The sequence below is a fragment of the Ambystoma mexicanum genome, chromosome 9 (assembly GCF_040938575.1).
Source record: "Ambystoma mexicanum isolate Mex_15411 chromosome 9, UKY_AmexF1_1, whole genome shotgun sequence".
Taxonomy (NCBI): Eukaryota; Metazoa; Chordata; class Amphibia; order Caudata; family Ambystomatidae; genus Ambystoma; species Ambystoma mexicanum.
The window spans coordinates 136,799,168-136,819,458 of record NC_090931.1 but is presented as its reverse complement, the minus strand read 5'-3'; the positions used below and the strand labels follow the sequence as shown (position 1 = coordinate 136,819,458).

General features: G+C 41.5%; 1 long non-coding RNA gene across 1 annotated transcript; it reads right to left on the bottom strand.

The window, feature by feature from the left end:
- Positions 1–1,082: 1,082 nt before the first annotated feature.
- LOC138487759 (uncharacterized) lies at positions 1,083–19,820 on the bottom strand. The gene is made up of 3 exons (XR_011274539.1): positions 19,697–19,820; positions 18,400–18,423; positions 1,083–6,128 (listed from the first exon to the last, which is right to left on the bottom strand). It is a non-coding gene; the product is annotated as an uncharacterized lncRNA (long non-coding RNA).
- Between the last annotated feature and the right edge of the window lie 471 nt (positions 19,821–20,291).

Here is a 20,291-nt window from a genome sequence, read left to right as displayed (position 1 = left end):
TCCTACCGCGTAATGAATGTCTTTTCATAAACATGAATGTAAATAACGTGACATATTCAATGTAAGGTGGGGTTTGGTGGGTGGGACTAAAACACAAATGCGCATTTACCAGTGTTCAATGTTCAGATACATGGGGGTGTACCAACACATTTATTAAATAGTCTGGAACCTGTTGAAAGATATTTTACATTTTGATATAGCTTGGCACACACAGTCAGAATGCATGGAAAGCCAAGTGTCTCCCGCAGTATAAGGCCATGTGGCCAGCTCTGCTGGCTCCTGCTCTCTCTGACAAGTTCCCTCCAAACTCGTAACAACTAAAATGTCCATGCAGATGCCTCTTGGCAAGCCTCTGCTGATGCCCTGAGAAATTTTGGGAGCCTTCATCACCGTCAACCTTAACTATGCTGCCATCGAATCTCCCCACCACAATCGTTTTGTTTTCCGAGTCACAGATTCAACACATCCTGTACAGGACATCACCGATCTTTTGTCGTCTTTGCCCTCATCCTTTATTTTCATCCCACAGGGCACCTCGAAATGCATTATGGGTGCTAATGTTGTTCTTTTCCACACAGGGGTTGGGCCATAGTGGTTCACCGTGGTCGATCGGCTTTGGTAAACAAGTCATTACCAGCACCCAGACACACATCTTTACACACAATTTAGGATGTCCTGAAGTCAGTCTGGGATACCTGAATACTCATTTGTGCTGGGAAGTTGGCCATTTGAATATTGGTAATGTGTTAAACCCAATTTATAAAGCTGCTCTGGAATGGGCCTGTGAAACAGAGGCCCTAGAAAATGCCAAGAAATAAAGGAAATTCAAGCCAACATGTGGTCGCATAATTGATAAGAGATTAAGACTGTTCTCCCCCAGTGAGTATTTCAAAGTGACAATATTTACAGCGACAGATTCAAAGTGACAATATTTACAGGGACAGATTGAAAGTGACAGTATTTACAGCGAGCCAGACTCTGGGGAAGGAGTTGATAGTGTATGATCCTAGAAAACATTACAAGAGGCCAGATGCTGGGTGCAATCGGTCCTTCAATACCGAGAACTGAAAACAGTAAATGCATTATAAAGCTTCAAAAAAATATTTTTTATTAAAATTGTGAATTTTGAAAAATCCTACCATTTTCCCCTTAAGATATCTTGAGATAGAGTGGAAAAGGAGTTTTTATTGCCAAGGGAGTGAATGAATCTTATTAGAAAGAAACAGACTTGTACCTTGTTTTTTTTAACAATGCACACGAGCATTAAAGCCGGAACATCCTGAAAAGCACAGAACATGCAGAATAGGTTTAAAGCAAGACATGTCTTATGCGTTGTTTTCAAGGCTTAATCCTTTATATATTTGTAAACCAGGTTCTATGTGAATGTGTCACATATTCTTGCTGAAGAAGATTTCATCAAATTTCTTTTTTTTTTTTAAAACAAAGTGGGTGATTTTGTCAATAATTCAAGCACAGGGGCTTATTTATTATTAACTTAAACCCACCCCCACATATATTTCCATCAAAAACCATTGGAAAAAATTTGATAAAATCTACTTCGATTAAAAATTCTGCAGCAAAATCTCCAATTCCCGTAAACGATTCTAGCCAGAGAAAACATCAAGATATAATGGTGACCTGGCAAAATAGTATATTTAAAATGTCACTCTAAAATGATTCATTAATATGTGAAATACACTTTGATAACTATATTTCGGTTTATCCTAGTGACATTCAACTTGAATCACTGAAGACAGCTCACTTTAGAAAGTCTAATGCTGTTATTTTTTAGAAGTTTAATTTCTTGCAAATGTAATTTGAATAGCCTCATTTATGCTGTACACATTATCTCTTGGTGATGTTATTTTACTGAGAGATGGGACACAATTGAACGGATGATTTCCTCCCCAATAAAGGGAGGTAAAACTATGAGAAATCATCCCATCCCCAAAAGATTCTCACACTCCTGGCAAATCAGAGGTTAGGTGTGTAGATTATTAGAATGCTGTCTAACCCAAGCATCCCATAAAAAGAGAACCAATAAAATAGCATTTCATCATGATGTCTCTTAAGGGTTGGGGTGATTCTCTATATAAAGCCTAGAGAAGAGGCTTTTTAAAACATCCAGAGTAGAAAGACATAGAATCCAGAGTTGCATTGAGGGATCCCACAAGGAGGCAGAATGGCTGCAATTGAAGAGAGAAAGGAACCATCATGGAAGAAGGTTCATCACGCCACACTGGGGGCAATCCATTCTAGACTAGGACTGAAGCGGAGGGATTCCAGCATGTAGTAGCTGAACCAGAAGTGACTGAAGGTGGAGTTGGTTCCTGGGAATAACTTGAGGCCTTGCTGATCAGGGCACCGAGGAGGGATTTGCAAGAGGAAAACAGACTGGCCTGCAGGTTCAGAGACTCGCTTCGTTGTGCACACTAAAGAAACTTTAAAAGTAAGTGAACTTAACCCCCTAAAGAACACTTAAAAGTTACATCCCTAAGGAATTAAATGTTATAAGGGATATGTGTCTCTATTGATTAAAATAATTAACATATTAATATCTCAGATTTTTCACAGAAGCACAATATCTGTGTCTGTGAGGTATGGTGCACAAAGAATCTTACAGATTAACAGTGATTAAAAAAATATTCAGCTCTGTATTGACCATGCTCTAATTAAAAGTCCTGAATGAATTTATTTGCAAGTCCTTAAAGGGACGATAAAAGAGGATGGTGAGAGGTGGAGCAGACTCACAATAAACAGCTTTGAGTTGTTTATAGTCTCACCTTCCTTTTCCTAGGAAGTAAATCTTCAAATATAGATGAGTATATCTATTGCAAATGCAATTGAAAGCGCAACACATAAATCAAGGTGTTTTGCCATGATGAATTTTGATACCAATAAGTGATCGACTTGTTAATTTCTTTACAATTTTGATTTCCTAAGCTCGAGATATGTGGCATTTCAAAAGTGATGTGATTGCATCTATATGTTTTTTATATGTGAGGCCAATCATGTCTTATTCAGAATAAATGTCCACCATTGATAAGCTATGGGCCAGATACATGGAATTAATTACGTGGAAAATAGGGTATTTGTGTGCCATTCTGGGTGCAAATCCGTGTTCGTTGATTCATGGAATCGAATGCGCTGTACTTTTCCTGGAGTTTGCTCATGCTCGGCATGTCCCTGCGAGCCGTCAAGAGCCTTGCGCGAGACTCCACCTAGAGCGTGCGCATGGCTTGTGCAGAGAGCTGGGAATGGGGTGGAACACCAAAAATGGAGAAGAACTTGCTCAAAAATGGGTATTCCAAGGGGCGGCCTGCAGGCAGTCCCTCACACCCGCACAATTGCACGAGACATATTCATGGATTCGATCGCGGAACCTCTCGGCTGGGAGATGGCCATGCAAGTCCTTCATATGATCCGCCACCCGAAAGCAGGCGTAAATACACTTGTGCATAGGATTTGCAGCACGGAGGTGGGGTTGCATGTCGGATTTTAGGGTGCATTTATGCAACCGGGGTTCCAAACTTACTTAGGGTTGCATGTAAGCAGTGTAGTGGGGTGCAGGAACGGTTTATGGGGGTTTGCATGCACATTTTTCCGAATTTAGTCATCTGAGTTACGATTTGACATATGCAGGTTGTCCGGGTGCTGGGAACAGTTACGAGAGACCCCGCGCAGGGTCCCCGAGATGCAGGCTTGCTTGCGCTGGTCCCCACAAACTGTTTGAATGGTGTGTGCCGCGCTTTAAGTGGGCACAGCCCCGGCAGTCTCCAAAAAGTGGGGCTGAGCCAGTGCCCTGCCGGGGCCCATCCAGTCCCACCACTTCACGGCAGGTCATTGTCCCGCCATGGCCGCAGCAGCGATGGTAGATGAGCCCGCCGTCAATAAGTCAGGCAGCTTTGACTGACAGAAGTGCAGGACAGTCACAGCTTCGCTCAAAGCGAAGCTGCGGCTGTCTGGCACTTGTTAGTCATAGCTTAGGAAACGCACAGCGACCCCACCATTAATACCCCTTTGTCTCCTCTCCCTGTTGTGCCCTGTAAGAGGCACAACAGGAGTGGAGACAAAAGGGTATTAATGTTTGACCCATTAACCCCATGAGTAAGATATTTGCGTCTAAAAGGCCGTAACCTCCAAGACAGCACAACTATCTTTTTGCAAATAACGCATGAATAGCAATGGTCATTTGCAAAAGGAAAGAGGTGATGGCTGGGAGGTTACGTCCGGTAACAAGTCCGGTATTAAAGATTTGGCCTTTCAGCACATCTACCTTTTGCAAATAACGCATCAATAGCAATGGTCATTTGCAAAAGGAAAGAGGAGATGGAAGGCCAAAAGTTTATTGCAGGACTTGTTATTATTTTTAAAAGCTCTAGTCCTAATTCAAAGGGTTGGCTCTTAGCACTCTACTAAAATGACCACTGTGTTCTTTCAAGTGCTGTCCTGCTTGCCTCCCCAATCTCCTGCTAGCAAGGGAGCACTCCAATATAAATCATGTTGGTAAACCCCTGAAGAACGTTTTATTCAGCGGGTTGGTGGGGGGGGGGTTCTATTTTGTATTAAGCAATTTTATATTGTCAGATTACTTGTGCATGGGTATAAATATTGAGTCGTATATTTCTCCTGGGAACATGTGACTCGCAGGTCCCAACTGAAGCACATAACCAAAATTGTGTGACGCTCGGGCGAATCATTTAATTTTGCGGAGCCTTTTCAGACACTTGTGGGCTCCTAAAAGTAAGTCACCAAAGTGTGATTTTAAGAAAAGCCTCGCTCAGGCAGCATACATGGACATAGGTCTGAAATATCATAATAATTGTTTTCTTATTTCACTGAACAAGGACAGTGGCATCAAAGACGCGTACACTGTGGGGCTACACTGCTGTCTACTGTAGCATTACATTGCACTCTGTCACTATTTACTACACCAGGACTTTGAGTGTTACAGATAAGATACAGTGCAATTAAATGATTTGCCACATGTTTTGGTTGTACCAGCAGTTTTGCAGTATGCGCTTAGTAATGTAGACGAGACCTCCCCCCGTTCATTTTTACATGCTCTTCTTCAGGCCACGCCTTCATGTTTTAGGCCACGCCCATCAGACATGCCATGCCTCCAAATGAGGGCCCCCCCCTAAATTTCTAACCCCACTTAAAGCACTGGGTGTGTGTATTCGCGCCCGGGGGAGTGCACAAAAGGTGGCCGATTTAGCTGTTTATGCTTTGTGTATGGGCTTGTTGGGGGACTGCTGGCAGCGACTTGCGAATACGGTATCTTTTTCTGAACAATTTGCAGGAATACGCAGGGCGTGCATTTTTCATCTGCACCAAGCTTGCGCAGTGTCCTTCTCGGCACGCTGCCCTTGTGGGATTTCTGCGCTCATTTCCATGAATCGGGCCGTGTGTTTATTTTGAACAAGTATTGCGAATGGAACTGCACTGTTAATTGTTTATACAAAGATAGAGCCAGATAGACTGTATTCTTTTAGGTGTGTGGTTTATCCTGCTGATCTTTGGCCGTTGTAGTGTTGAGCCACCTGTCAATCATCGTGTGGTCTGTTGCAAGCAAAATTATTGCTATGTTACAGTTTGTTTCTTGTCAAAAGTTTTGGGTTGAAATTGTGGCGTGCAAGTTCACTAGATAATCTGAGGTTACCCATCTCCGTAAAAAGGATCTTAAAAAATGATTTGGTCATATCTTATTTGGGAAGTAGCTATTACATTTTCCGCAGATGAGGTCCCCCTCCATGGAAAGTTTTTACAGTACTATATATCGTTGAATACCAAGAAATTCTGACCATAACTTTGCATATAGACGGCTCGATTTGGTATGGTTTCTAAACAGGTGTGAGATGGTTTGGCTAGGCCTGCTCCATCAGACGGAGGTCCAATCGCATCAGAGGGAACGCTGCGGCATAAACGCAGAATGAATGTGAAGGTTCATTGTCCATTGAAATCAAAGTGGTCGCTGCCTCTGGTCCCCCTCTTGGCAGCTACTAGGTGGGCCAGCTTGTAGACAGTAATGCTGGCAACAATGAGCCCAGCGCTGAGAATGACAGCAATGACAAGACAGATCAACAGCCCAGACACGGAGCCTGCAGGCTGCTGGCCTCCAAGGGGCTCTGCAAGAAAGAAAAGATTACAGTGGGAATATGGAAGAGACCAATTCCTAGTCTACATTTTATGGACTCAAAAATGACATTGTATATTTCTAATGAACTTAATATTTCGAAGGAGAAAGATCTCTGACAACATCTATTTGCTTTTATATTTAGACTACATATATAAAGACTTACAAAGTAGGCTTAACACGGCTTCCTTTCACAGTGAACAAATAATCATGGAAACAACAAGTCCTTGCATGCACAAGGATCATGTTTTGGAGGAAACAAATATGCACACACTTTTTTTGCCCCTGGTACGAGTACCCCCAGCAGAAATATTGTACTCCCCTTATGAAATGACTAGGTTTTAGACAATGATCTTAGAGTCTACAGGTATCGGGAGCATTATGTTCCAGTCTCATTCAGGAGAAGAACCTCGTGGCTTTTGTACTCTTTGTAACACATATTATGAGAAATTGAGCTTATTCAAACTGTATAACTAGTCTGTAATTGGGGCATATACTCTGTTTACATGCAGCGTGATTTTGTGTATTTTACCCCATGTTAATGTTGTGTTTTATTGAATCTTTTTTATGATTCTCATCTTAATGTAATTTCTATAAGTGGCTTAGTATCTTATGTCATTAGAGTATGTGATTTGTATGCTAAGGTTATTATTGTTGTTGAAGCTGTATGTTTTATGAAACTGTTCCAATAAACAAACATGCTACTAGGTTACTAAGGCAATAACAGAGAGCCCAGCCAGTCCTAGGATAACAGAGAGCCCAGCCAGTCCTAGGATAAGGGCATTTACATAAGAGCATTGTTGTATGGAATGATGGGATCTTTGGGATTTTAATGAAAAATGTTTTAACGAAAACATTTTTAACAAACCAAAATACAGAAGAAAATACCAATTATTTTTTTTCTTTTTATTTGGGTGTTCCCTTCCACAAGCCCCGTTTCTCTCTGATTACAACCCAACATCCTCCCCACCCCTTTTAATCACTTACCTCACCCCATATATATTTTTAATACAAAATTCAGTGGTTTTCTGTATTTTCTATTTGTTAAAAATGTTATTCGTTAACATGTATTTGTTATTTTCACCTGATACCTGAATGATGTATCCTAGGTGGGGCAGGGGTAGCTATAGGAGAATACACCAGGCATAGGGATCAGAGGACATTAAACAAATTTAACATTCGGTGCCTAAGGCAGTATTTACATATATGCATATCAAAGTCAGAGGGCAGCATGCAGAAGAGGTGATTTGGGTGGTTAGTTTCAATAGGGAGTTGGAAGGGCTCAGGAGTGTTCCTTCCATTCCTAGAAGGTAGTGTTTGTACCACTGTCGAGATGGCGTTGATGGCCCAGGGGAGACTATACGAGTGGAGTGGGGCAAGTAGGGAAAAGGAGCAAAAGTGGGAGGGGGCAAAGTGGCTAAGGGGGACAGATAGGGTGTGAAGAGTGCAGGATCGAAGGGTTAGAGAGGAAGAGTACAGTGAGGTGCATTCAGTGAGGTAGTAGGGTGGGGGATTGAATGATGTATAGCTAAGAATTAGGAATAAAAAGAGAGAGAGTGATTTAAGTGGATAGCCACCCAGCACACAGAAAGTAGTTAAAGGTGGAAGGCGGATGTGGGTAGCTTGAAAGGAGAGTGTATAGCAAAGTTGAGGGAAACAAAAGAGTACAGTCAACCCCAAGATGTAGGGTGGATTGGCAGAATGAACAATGGGTACACGTGCAGTGGGGGAGGCGATGAATGAGCGAGATAGAGAGGAGAGTGTGGGGAAGATGGAAGGAGGGGAGGATAAGGGCAGAAAACTAGGAGGCAAAGTCATCAGTGGATAGAGAGGAGGAAATAAAGGTCTTCTTGGTGGAGGAGCATGGCCTGGAGAGCTCTAGATAGTTTGTGACGTAGGGGACAGTGTGGTTGGGCTGAAGTGTGTGTTAGATGAGAAAAGAGAATGGGAGATTGGGGGATGAATAGAGAGGCTGGGATGAAGTTTCAGAGATTGCCTTGTAGAAGCATAAAGAATTGACAATCGCAAACTATTATTCATGAACAAGTATGGCACCTTCCCATGCCTTCACTGCTGCCATTTCAGCAATGTACAAAAAGGTGATCTTATTAGAACACTTCTACAGGTCGAAAAATAAAACTTTGACAATATGCCACTTGTGATAGTAAATTTGTCATATATGGTCTCATCTGCCCATGTGGCCATTACTATGTGGGGCAGACAATGAGAAAGAGAAAAAAACATAAATCAAACATCAGAACTAAGAATGTTAAGTCACCAGTCTATAGGCATTTTGAGCTCAGAAAACACACTATAGCTCAGCTCAAATTTGTAATCTTAGAGACCATCACCAAACCACCAGGAGGTGGCAATATAACAGATCTCTAATAACAATGAGAGACCAACGGAGTAGTTTAAAGACGCTTGTTCCACACTCCTATAGAAGCCTTATGGACAATACCAGACAAAAAAGGAAACAACCCTCTATCTCCTCTTCAAGCTCTACCTATACTCCATAAACCAAATAAGGACCGAGTCTAAGGTTTTGAAAAACAAATGTGACAAAATACAATTTTATTAAAGAGAAACAACACAATATGCAATTATCTTAAAATCAAAACATCTTAAAATACAAAACCACAATACCAGTTATAAATCAGTTTAAGATTAAATATATTTAAAAAAACTGATAAAAAACAGCACCAACCTGCCTAGGTGTCACCTATACACCCAAAAAAGCTCCTGCCTATACAAATCTAAACAGAGCAACACAAAAAATGAATCCCTGGTCTATAGTAACGCTTTGGTAGGTAGCACCTCCAAACAACCACTATTCTTTGTTTGTTGGAGGTATGTTGTTAATCACCTGTCTATTGGTTGTCTACCCTTTGAAACTGCTACTAGGGCGACAGTAACCACTGAATTGGTCAATGAACCGCACCTTACAATTTGAGGTGCTCATATGCCCGACATATTTCATTCAAATACATTTAGAAAAAATTGCATGAACTTCATCAGGGGATCCAAAACAATACCCACTATACACAAAACATAATCCAAGACACCTTGTTTGAACTGTCTGAGAATGTGAAGTGTATCTCAGCGTCCGGGTTGCTTCCAAGTAAATGCAGAACTTTAGGTATATACAACCCACTGAAAAAAGAAAGGGAGGGGGGATAGAGCCAGAGAAACAGAAAAGGAGAAAACGAGAAAAAGAGATCTGAGTTAATATTATACCTCAAATCTGTTTACAAGGCTATAACTGACCTTAGTAAGACTCACCAATATCAGTCTTGCCAATGCAAATACTGCTATGTTATGGTGAAGAGGGGAACGTCTCTACTGTAGACATTTAAACACATCCTGTGAACCAAGAGAAGAAGACAAAACGAACTGGTGTGAGCACAACACAACCATTCGATAGTCTTCAGACATTACAGGGGCTATTTGCTACTCTTATATCCTCCCTGTAGTGCCAACCGGGTTCAGTGACTGAAAACATAATCAGTGCACGTTGCATAAACACCACATGACTATTTCATGCCCTGTCACCAATAACAGAGGATCTGTATTGTTTGTCGTAAGATCAGGAACCCCCGTGTAACCAGAGAAAAAATGGCTAAGAGCTTGCACTCACATACTCCACCACGACTGTGTTGCACCACGGGTTTAACAAATTGCCACATGCATGTGATGAGTAATGAAAAGGTACAAGTAGCGCAATCCAAACAACATACCCTCAGGGGAGGTACGCGTCACAAAATCGCTCGACCGCTATGTCTCGCCCACGTTCTGGCCGTGCCTTGTGTTGGAATGTTTTAAAGCACCTCTCTGTAATAAATAAATGTCACGGCTCTATAACAGAACAGCGGAGACACACAGAGTCAACCGAACCCCGCGGTTGATGCGCTAGCTACTGCTTGCAAAATTTAAAAGCAGAAGGAAGCCACAATGAGCACAATCCGTGGCTTACCGGAAATCTGTTGGTCACGGGAAGAAGAGTCTTCAAATCTCTTCATCTCATACACGCTTTCCCCTCTGTCTCATCTTTACGAAGCAACCGGAAGTGTAAATAGGGGTAAGGGGTGTTGTCTGTCGATCACGTGACAGGTCATGTGACCACCACTGCTGCGTGATAACAATAGAGTGTAGGGGATTCAAATCGAAATACACGGTGTTGAAGTATCGAACAAGGAGATGGAAATACCAAAGCCAAACATTATGGGTAATCAGTAACACGGGCAGAAACCGTAGCGTCACGTGTTTGGAAAAAAAGCATGTAATGTTAACTGGAGAGTGAAACAGAAACAAATTAAGCAGATTTCTGACTGGCTGACTCAGACTAACAAATGGAAAAACGACAATTGTTGTATGAACTCAATTACCATAAGACAGCAATTAATTAGAAGCCTCCGGCATACTATAATGCCAGTCTGACTGTTCATTGAGGCCGATTGTTGCTGACTTAGTAAGAAATATCAGCCATTTTTCCTTAAACAGAAGTATGTCTGTTTTGTTGTTGTTTCCCTTGGACCTATCGAATTGCCATAAGACAGTCCATTGTACATCATCTGAGCTATGTTCCATAATGATAAAATGATTAACTGCAATGTTCTTCCTTTTAATGCAACTCCTGTGTTCGCTAATCCGACTCTTGACTTTCCTTTCTGTCATCCCAACATAGAGTCTCTGACAGGGACACCATATAGCATATACCACCTCTGTGGAATTGCAATTGGTGAATTGTTTTTGTGTCCATGGTCGTTTTAAACCTATGTCGACTTCTTTCGTATGTTTGGTGTACTTGCAATTGACGCAATGGCCACAAGGAGAATGTCCCCTGAGGGCTGGTAGACCCCATGTTTTCGTAACACTTGTCAAATGACTTTGTTTAGTCGTGATGTCATTCCTCGTAAGTAGTTCTTTCAAATTTGAAGTTCTTTTATATGCACACATGGGGAAATCTAACGGACATTCACCTCCAGCCAAAATATGCCAGTTCTTTCGTATGATTTTAGCAACCGCATTGGATCTAGGGCAAAAGGTGCTGACAAAAGCAATTTTGTTTGTGGTGGAGTCCTTCTGATGGTATTCTAAAAGGGCCTCCCTGTTATGTTTAGCTCTTTTGAAAGCCCTTTTAACTATCCTGGGGGGGTAACTTCTGGCCTCCAATTTTGATTTCAATTGTGCTGCTTCTGTCAAGAACGTGAGATTAAGGGTGCTGTTTTGTTTGAGGCGTAAAAACTGCCCGAACGGTAAGTTCACCGACGTGTGCCTAGGGTGGCAACTATCAAATTTTAACAAAGCATTACAGTCCGTAGGTTTATGGAATGGGCTGACCTTCAGAGTGGTACTGGTTTCCACCTCAATAGTGATGTCCAAGAAATCTATTTTCTGTCTACTGCAGGTGTAGGTGAATTTAAGGAACTGATACCTTTGATTAATCCATTGGAAAAATTCTGCAAATGATTCTTCTGAGCTGTCCCAAACAATGAGAATGTCATCTATAAACCTCCTCCATAAGGCAATCTTAGCGAAAAAAGGATTGGCGAGAGGATAAATATGTTCAAGCTCAAAATGTTCGACGTATAGATTGGCTGCTGTCAGAGCTACAGGTGAGCCCATTGCCGTCCCATGGACTTGATGGTACAGTTTACCATTAAAATAGAAATAATTTTCGGTAAGTGCCATCTCCGCACACCATAAGATAAAACTGTTTGGTGTCGAGCCTCCAGTTCTTTTGGTTAAAAGAACGTCTTCCAGAACATCAAGGGTCTCTCTTTGTGGGATACACGTGTACAAAGCTCCAATATCAAGACTAGCTAATAATTGTGTCTTGGGGTCGAAGCTCATATTCTCCACACAATTAATAGCTTCCGTGGTATCCTGTATATAGGAGTACATGGTGAGAACAAACAGTTTGAGGTACTTATCGGCTAGTTTGGAAAGAGGTTCCAATACAGAGCCGGTGCCTGACACAATCGGACGGCCTGGAGGGTTTGTCAATGACTTGTGTATTTTGGGTAAAGTGTTACATTTCGGAATGGATGGTTTGGATACACATAAGTAATCATGTTATTGCTTACAAATCCAATCTCTCTCCAATGCTTTGTCTATTTTGTTACGTATCAAGGCCGACAATCTCATAGTAGGGTCAGTTTCTATAGGAGCATAAAAGGTAGTGTCTTCTAATTGCCTGTTGCATTCCATGATGTACGCTGTCCTGTCTTGAATTACAACTGCTCCCCCCTTGTCTGCTTTACGTATTACTATGTTCTTATTGTTAGCCAGACTTTTCACAGCTTCCCTTTCTATATTACTGAAATTTTGAAATGTGGGACCTGGAGGTATGCTCTCAAGGAGCTTCAAATCTCTCCACACTCTTTTCGCAAAGACTGTGGCTTCAGGAGTGTGGCTTGCTGTTGGAGGGTCAAAAGAGGATCTGTTACATAACCCGCTTTCATTGTTTTCAGTATCGCAGCGTTTGTTAGCAAAAAATTGTTTCAAATGGATCTTCCGCAGTAGTTGTTCAATTTCCATATGTGTTCGGAAGATGTTATACTGTGCTGTGGGAACAAAACCTAAACCCTTATTCAAGATCAATTCTTCCACAGGTTCTGGTTGTTATGTCGACAAGTTGACTAATAGGGATGATTGCTCCTTGTTCTCTCTAGGTCCCAATTGTCTCCTATTGTGCGCTCGTCGAAAAAAGAGACCGTGGGTATGCTGCCCGTGCGTTGTTGTTGTGGTGGTGGTTGTTGTTGTTGTTCAGGGGTAAACTGATTATAAGCTCCACCCCTTCGCTGGGGTCTCCTATTACGATTACTGCCTCGTTGTTGGTGACCATGGTTTCTATAAGGTCTTTGTCCATTTCCTCTGTTGAAACCTCCTCCATTAGAACTTCCAGAGCTGAATGAGGTGTTCGCCTTTTGTCCTTGTTGTGCTTGCCGAGACATATAGGGGGAAACATACCCCTCTTTAATGTATTGGAATGCATTTTCATGAGAAAATTGAACCAGGTCCTTACGCATCCTCATTATGCGTTTTTTGTGTGCAAAAACCTTTACTCATCACACGTAAAGAGATGTTCTGTATTCATAAACTTGACTCCCTAGAACCATCGGGAATGAATGAGGAATTTTTGCTTGACACCATGTTTATGAATAATAGCATACACCTTGACCAGCCGTTCAAATCAGGTGATTATACAGACATACGTAAATAGAATTGATATTTCATGTCTCAACAGTATAAAACTTTACAGAAATTATTTATATCTAACACAATTGAAAATCACTGTTATGAACAAAATTATGAAACATTCTTATTACACATTTGTTATCAGTATGTACAACCTGTCATTTACACTGACTATGGATACTATGGCAGTACTAGTCTATAGGAAATATGAATCTGATCAGTTACACTATGGGTCTAGGTGGGTCTAGATAACCACAGACATAGTAATCTGCTGATGACTCCTACACATAAACATTGCTTTATATTACACACTTGGTGTGCAGAGACTATCGAGAGGTAGATACATAACCACCATTAGGCTAGTAGCTTCATTAGCACTATACATACCCCTGAAGACACATTCAACAGTCTAGTAGGTTTCTGTCCTGCCTTATAAGATCATAAAGATAGGGCTGTGAAAGTTGTATTACTCCATAGACAATAACGGTGATCCGTATTGTGAATTCATTATACTACGGTTGAATTGAATTACGCATCAGCTATACCAAAAAAGTATTTTAATATCGTTCCACTGATACTAACCCTCCAATATCTTTTTGAGGTTGAGGTTGACTAACTTAACTCTTAAATTGTATTGAATAGGTCCACTGTTACTTGCAAGTCCAAGTCAATAATGTTCATTTTTATCATGATTCCTTGAGTTGAATTCACACAATAACGTAAGGGTTCACTATTCAAAAACTACATATCTCAGTAAACCAGGACGTAACCGTCATGACTTCATTGCATACACTAGTACACACAAAATCGCCTAGCAACGTTTTATCACTATATCCAAGCACGAGAGATGCTTTCACTCGTATGTTGGTACCTGTCAGTGCTCTCATTCAGACTCCCGAACGCTAGTCTGGAACAATGTAAGTCCCGATAGATTGCATATTTTTCATTAATCCGACACAAGGTTACAAAAATATTTAGCAATTTCATCATTTTTAACAGCAATGTGAACCGTGCAACCACAATGTCCAAGTTACTGCCTCGCACAGCAGAAATGTAGTGTGTAGACAATGTGCCCATGGAACGCAAACTTGTAAGTACTATTTTTCCTACGCTTGATAAATGTGCATATCTATCATCATACGTGCTGAACAAGATCTATCCTTTGCTTCGGCAGACCCATAGAGAGGCAATCGCACCTTTTAAGGACCTCAAAAAGATAATACATTTCATTGAGTACATCAGCAACGCTGATAACAGCCACTATCAATCCAAGAGGCTCATAAAGGAAAACCATTCTATCTTACAGAAATGTAAGTCTAGATTGAGATCATTTTACAGGGCACTTGCTCCAATACTGTATCGCTGCTGCACAGATGGATTGCGCAGTAACTACTCTACATTCCCCAAGTCAGTGGACACAATTAGGTGAAGTATCATAATGTCTGTTACATTTGGGAACATAGACTTTACATTGTTATGAGGCTGAGGTTTCTGACATTTTCTTTCAAATTTTTGTTTATAGAATTACATGGTAGAAAATTGAAGACAAGTTGATCCCTAGCTCCTGAAGAAGAGATTATCTCAAAACGTGTAGAGCTCATTTTATTAATTGTTATTTGTAATTAATTGTTTTCACGATGATGTTTCACAAAAAAACTAGTATGCACCTATTTGTGCAAGACTTGATTGTTCTATCTACAGCACTAGTAAATAAAACATTCAATTACTTTTTCACACATTATTTATCATAGGACCATTTATGAGTACAACTAACATATTGACTGAAGTTTTCTTCAGTAAAACAGGTGTGCATGGGACGGGAGTATCCACAAGTCTTGGACACTTACTTCTTGCTATGAACAAGAAGAGTGGTCAGAAGGAGGGGTAAAATACGGGAGCGGAGGAGACTAGAGTGAAGGATAGAATGTTGAGATTGAGAGAGTTGCCTTGGATGTGAATTGGAATGTTATGTAGGTTGTCTAGTGTGTTTTCAGAGAGAGTGGAGTGAAGTTGGAGCTGTTATGCATTTATCTTTATCCGAGGACAAAAAAGACAGCCCTTTGAAAGGCTGTCTGTTTTTACTGCTTGCCTGATGATCATGGACTAGGCAGTATTTACTGAATGCAAAATTTCTAGGAACACCCCTCCTGTAAATACCACCCAATAATGTGGGGAAATACCTTATGAAGAATCCTTCAATTTTGACCTCCATCCAAAAGGTTTGCACATCCCTTCACTTAAGGCAAGAAAGAAAATGTGCAAAGGAGACCATCAAAGGAAGCAAAAAACTGGCACATCTGATGCCCAGCTTATAATCCCTGTTTACTGTGCTATAATTACCCTTCTGTACATTATCACATATGGTACAGTAGTATTTTCAATAAAAGGATGGAAATGGAATAAAAAATATAAAATAAAGAGTATGGGCCTCATTACACGGATGATGGTAAGGGTACCAGTGCCGGTAAACCCTTACTACGAGGTCCCTTTGTGGGACCCTACCTTAATGGCTGCTTTTACCAGCCGTTAAGGACGGGACCCGCAAAGGGACCTTCGAGGTAATTACAGTACCGCAATTTGCGGTACCGCAATTACCACCTTCCCCATTCCCATTGAGCCCTATGGGGGCAAAAATGGGAATGGGGAAGTGCCATGGTGAATGGGGAATTACCGCCCCCACACACCTTGGAATAGGGCGGTAATTCTGCCATTCACCATGGCGGACTCGGTAAAATACCGGCGGCAACCATGGTGCTAATAGCGCCATGGTTACCGCCGTCCGTGTAATGAGGCCCTATGAATTTAGTCCTTCTGAAATTCCACTTAAAAGCAGTCTTTTGATAGTCCTATGAGATCCCGCAATTACTGCCTACAATAAAATTGCAGCATTTTGTAATCTTGGAAGGAATCCACCAAACCCATACTGCAGCCCAATATTTTAGTTTGCATTGTTAATAAACTGAAATGGTCGTAGGTTATTTCATGTAAAGGTAATGAGTGTTTGGTGAATGGATTTTGTTGAGAAATTGGAAAAATTCAAACTTCGTGCTCCATACCACTGACTGGGGGGTGGGCACGTCATCAACGTCATTTCTGTCACTTTCACTAATTGCTACAAATATTACAATATTTATGGTAAATGGGTTAAGTGTTACATTTAGGTTACCTTTTCTTATTTTATGTAGAGGCGATACTTTTGTACAACTGCATGCACGCAGAAACATGACAATGAAACATTGTCACACGCAGGACCCCTCCACCCTCAGTTAAAGCAATACATGTGGGCACGTGGAGTTTAAGTGTATAAATGGCGGTCATGAGAGGAAGATCATTATAGGTATAAAATGCACACATAATGGTACCCCTGTATGGGAGGTGTTTTTTGAATGTAGTAAAACATTAAATATATGAGGTGGGATTGCTCTGTGTATCATGGGTCTGACATTGTGGATTCATCAGAAGGTGTGATTTTGCCATCATTGCAAATGACCATCAACAGTCAGGGAACAGGTTTCATAAGCTGGTCAACAGGATGGTTGCGGTCAGTTTGCAGATGGCTCAAGTGCTGGAGGGCAAGGGAAGATATGATCTCTGGTGAACTGGAGAGCTCATTGTTGCCAGAGATAGGCATCTTGTGAAATCATGGGGTTGTTTGAAGCAGGTGGCTCTCCTGGGGCACTTGCAGAGACCACTAGTAATATATTTTAGGAGAATGATTGTGTTGTCAGAGAGTGGGAGGAACTCATGTGAATACAAAGGTCAGCCACGTAAAAGTAATAAAAACCGGACTGGTCTGGTCTGGGCTATGCGGTTAGCAAACACAAATAGGTCACAGGGAATGTATGGCCCTCATTCCGAGGTTGGTGCTAGTCATGGCGCTATTAGCGCCATGACTAGCACCAATACTGGTACCGCCACCGACTTGGTGATATGGGGACTTACCGGTCTATTCCAACCTTTAAGGGACCGGTAGGTCCCCATTTGAAAAGCCATTCCCCATTCCTATTTGGGCCCCCATAGGGCTCAATGGGCAAGGGGAAGGCGTTGATAACAGTACCGCAAATTGCGGTACCGTTATTGACCCCGGTATCCCATAACGCCTGATAACACCAAGCGTTAATGGAAGGACCCGCAAAGGGACCTCGGAATAGGGCGCAAAGGGATTACCGGCACCGGTGTCATTACCGGTGCCCGGTATCCCTTTGCGCCCAGGTCGTAATGACCCCCTATGTGTCTTTCTCTCATCTTCATTTGCTTAGGTTTTTTTTGGGATAGGTCTGTGTATGTCATCAATAGGAATTCTGTTATTTTGTAACTAAGAGGAAAGGCTGCCACCAAATATGAAGAGGCATTTGAGAAGGGGTGTGTGGAAAATGTAAACCTTGTAATGATAGGTTTTGGGGGATTGTGTTATAAAGTCTGTGTGGGTTTTAGATTTCTCTGTACAGGACAACCAATCATGTTTGGGTGGATGATTTTGTAATGCTATCTGGGGGAGTGCATTAACTGTTGTAAACTGTATATAACATGTGTTGTTTGAGTGGTCGAGGGAGACCAGGGTTAGTTTGACGCTTGGATGTCATCTAAGCCGCCCCCCGGCCATTGTACAATAAACTTGCTTTATGGACAAAAGGCACACTTACTAATTTTAGAAGTGGGCCTCATTTGGATTAAGGGGCGTAGCTAAAGGTCCACGCCTACAATGTCAATGTGTATATGAATGGAACCTTTAACAACTTGTTAACCCTTTCACTGGATTTGTGATGTGCATGTTGTCAAGGTGAGTGGTTTGGTGTCAATGGACATATAGTGTGAGTGTGTGTGTGTGTGTGTGTGTGTGTGTGTGTGTGTGTGTGTGTGTGTATTCTCCTCAAGATCTGAATACATGCCCATATTTTAGAAATCCTACCAAATGACCACGTCTCCCAAGTTCACAAAGAGCACATGCACAATTTCTAGGTTCTGATTCCAAAGCACACTTGCTGCATAGCTGTACATTCTTGTGCCTGTTACAAAAACTCCCAAAACTTTCCATATGAATCCAAAACTTGACTGCAAATTACCTGAATCACTGGATGACTGAACATCTGTTTTGATTAAAAGAAAAACAATGATAGGTTAATGTCAGTGGAATTTTCATTATTTTTTAAAATGGTCTATAATCTAAAACATTTAACTCATGGACAATGGCAGTTATTGTTGGTGGAGATCAAATTGCAAGATACCGCTTATTGGCAGACTTTCAGCCAACACAAACATAAAATGCTGTTATACATGTAAGAAGACATACATTTTGTACACCATAAAATAGCAAAAGATGGACACTGGCTCAGTCTACCTGTAGGAGTTTCTAGGGTAGGTCAAGCTACAAAAAAAGTCTTAGAAACTTAAGAAATCCTGTAAGGCATATCAACGGGTCGAATGCCCTCTTCAAGTATGTATGGGTAAGTATAAGGTCATAGGCAGTCTGTCTTGCTTATACTTTACAGGTAAGTACATTGTGTAGCAGTTAAACGTTTTTGTTGTTTTCATTATTATTATTATTAACACACAAAACTGTTTCAAGGAAAGTCCTTTGCTGGTTAAAAGTTTGGAAATGTCTGACATGGCTAAGAGAGGTGGTTTGCCCCCCTGGGCACACTTTTAAGGAACTTAACCGCTGTTCTGCTGTAAGTTCTCTAAAGCAGGAGCTGGTTACGGAGAAGGTGTAAAAAAAACTTGATGACCTTTGATTGGCTCTTTTTTCTTGTTTGTGAGGCTTAAGAGATTGTACATATTCATCAGAGCATGGACTGAAGCATAGAAATCCAAGGTCATGTGATGTCATCAGATTGCTTTGGAATTCTCTCTTGGTCTCTGGTTTAAAGAGCATTGGTACTGGTGTGGTATGGTTGGCAACTGAAAAACTGTGTCAGCCTCATTTAGTTACAGGGATACTGAGCATTCTACTCAAGAGTTCCTGAATCAGTTTGTAATTTGCCAGTTCAGCTGTGCCTTGTGGTTGTCCAGCAACCTTGCTAGGCTTATTTGGCAACCAGCATTTCTCCCCTTGGGGGAAATAGTTGCATTTAGCTTCCAATGTATTTTGTGTGCGTGAAATGTACCGCACCAACGATGCATGTTTGGACTCTTCTATGCACCACCATATAAGTTGCACATGGCTGATTTGTGTCAATTTCCAGATTTTTGCAGGTGGTCTGCAGGTGGCAGTCAGGGTGACAAACATTCACTGGTAGAGAGGAAAGGTGGTGTACCGGCCGCCCAATAGTAATACACCTATATTTCGCTGTTAGGTCCCTTGTTCCTGCACCTTTGAGTATAATGTGTTGGACGTCATAGTGATTAAAAATCTCGATTTACCTTCATCGACCGTGTAAATTGGTCCTGAGGAAACAGTCACGGGTGAAGACGTGCTCTCGGCGGAAGCTGGGCCAGTATGACCTGCCTCTCTCTTCCTCCTCGCAGGGCTCGCGTTGACAGTGTTATTGTCGCACGCCTGCGTAAAGGTAACAGAGACATGTTAAGATCAAGCTCATATTAACACATATCAGCACAACTTGACAATCGTGCAGAACCATTGATTACAAAAGAAGAGGCCAATCCACAACAGGAAAACCAGCAGAATAGAGCCTTTAGCAGGAATTTTGTAGACTATGATCTTAGAAATCCAAATCCCAGACTGGCACCAGCATCGGAAACTCACTCTTTTCCAGCCCAACCTCGAGTTAAGAGTCAACAGTCTACTAGGAAATCATGGTATTTTCCAGCAGTCTACTCTTGTTCTCCTAATGAGCAATCAACCGCTTAGCCACTGTTTCATAAATACCTTTTGAACAATAAACCATCACCATGGTCTTCAAGTACATATATATAAGGGCCAGGCTATACAGTCAGCATGAGGTTTGAGAAGAATAGAGACACCCGTCAACTAATGAGATTAATCTCAGAATTCAGC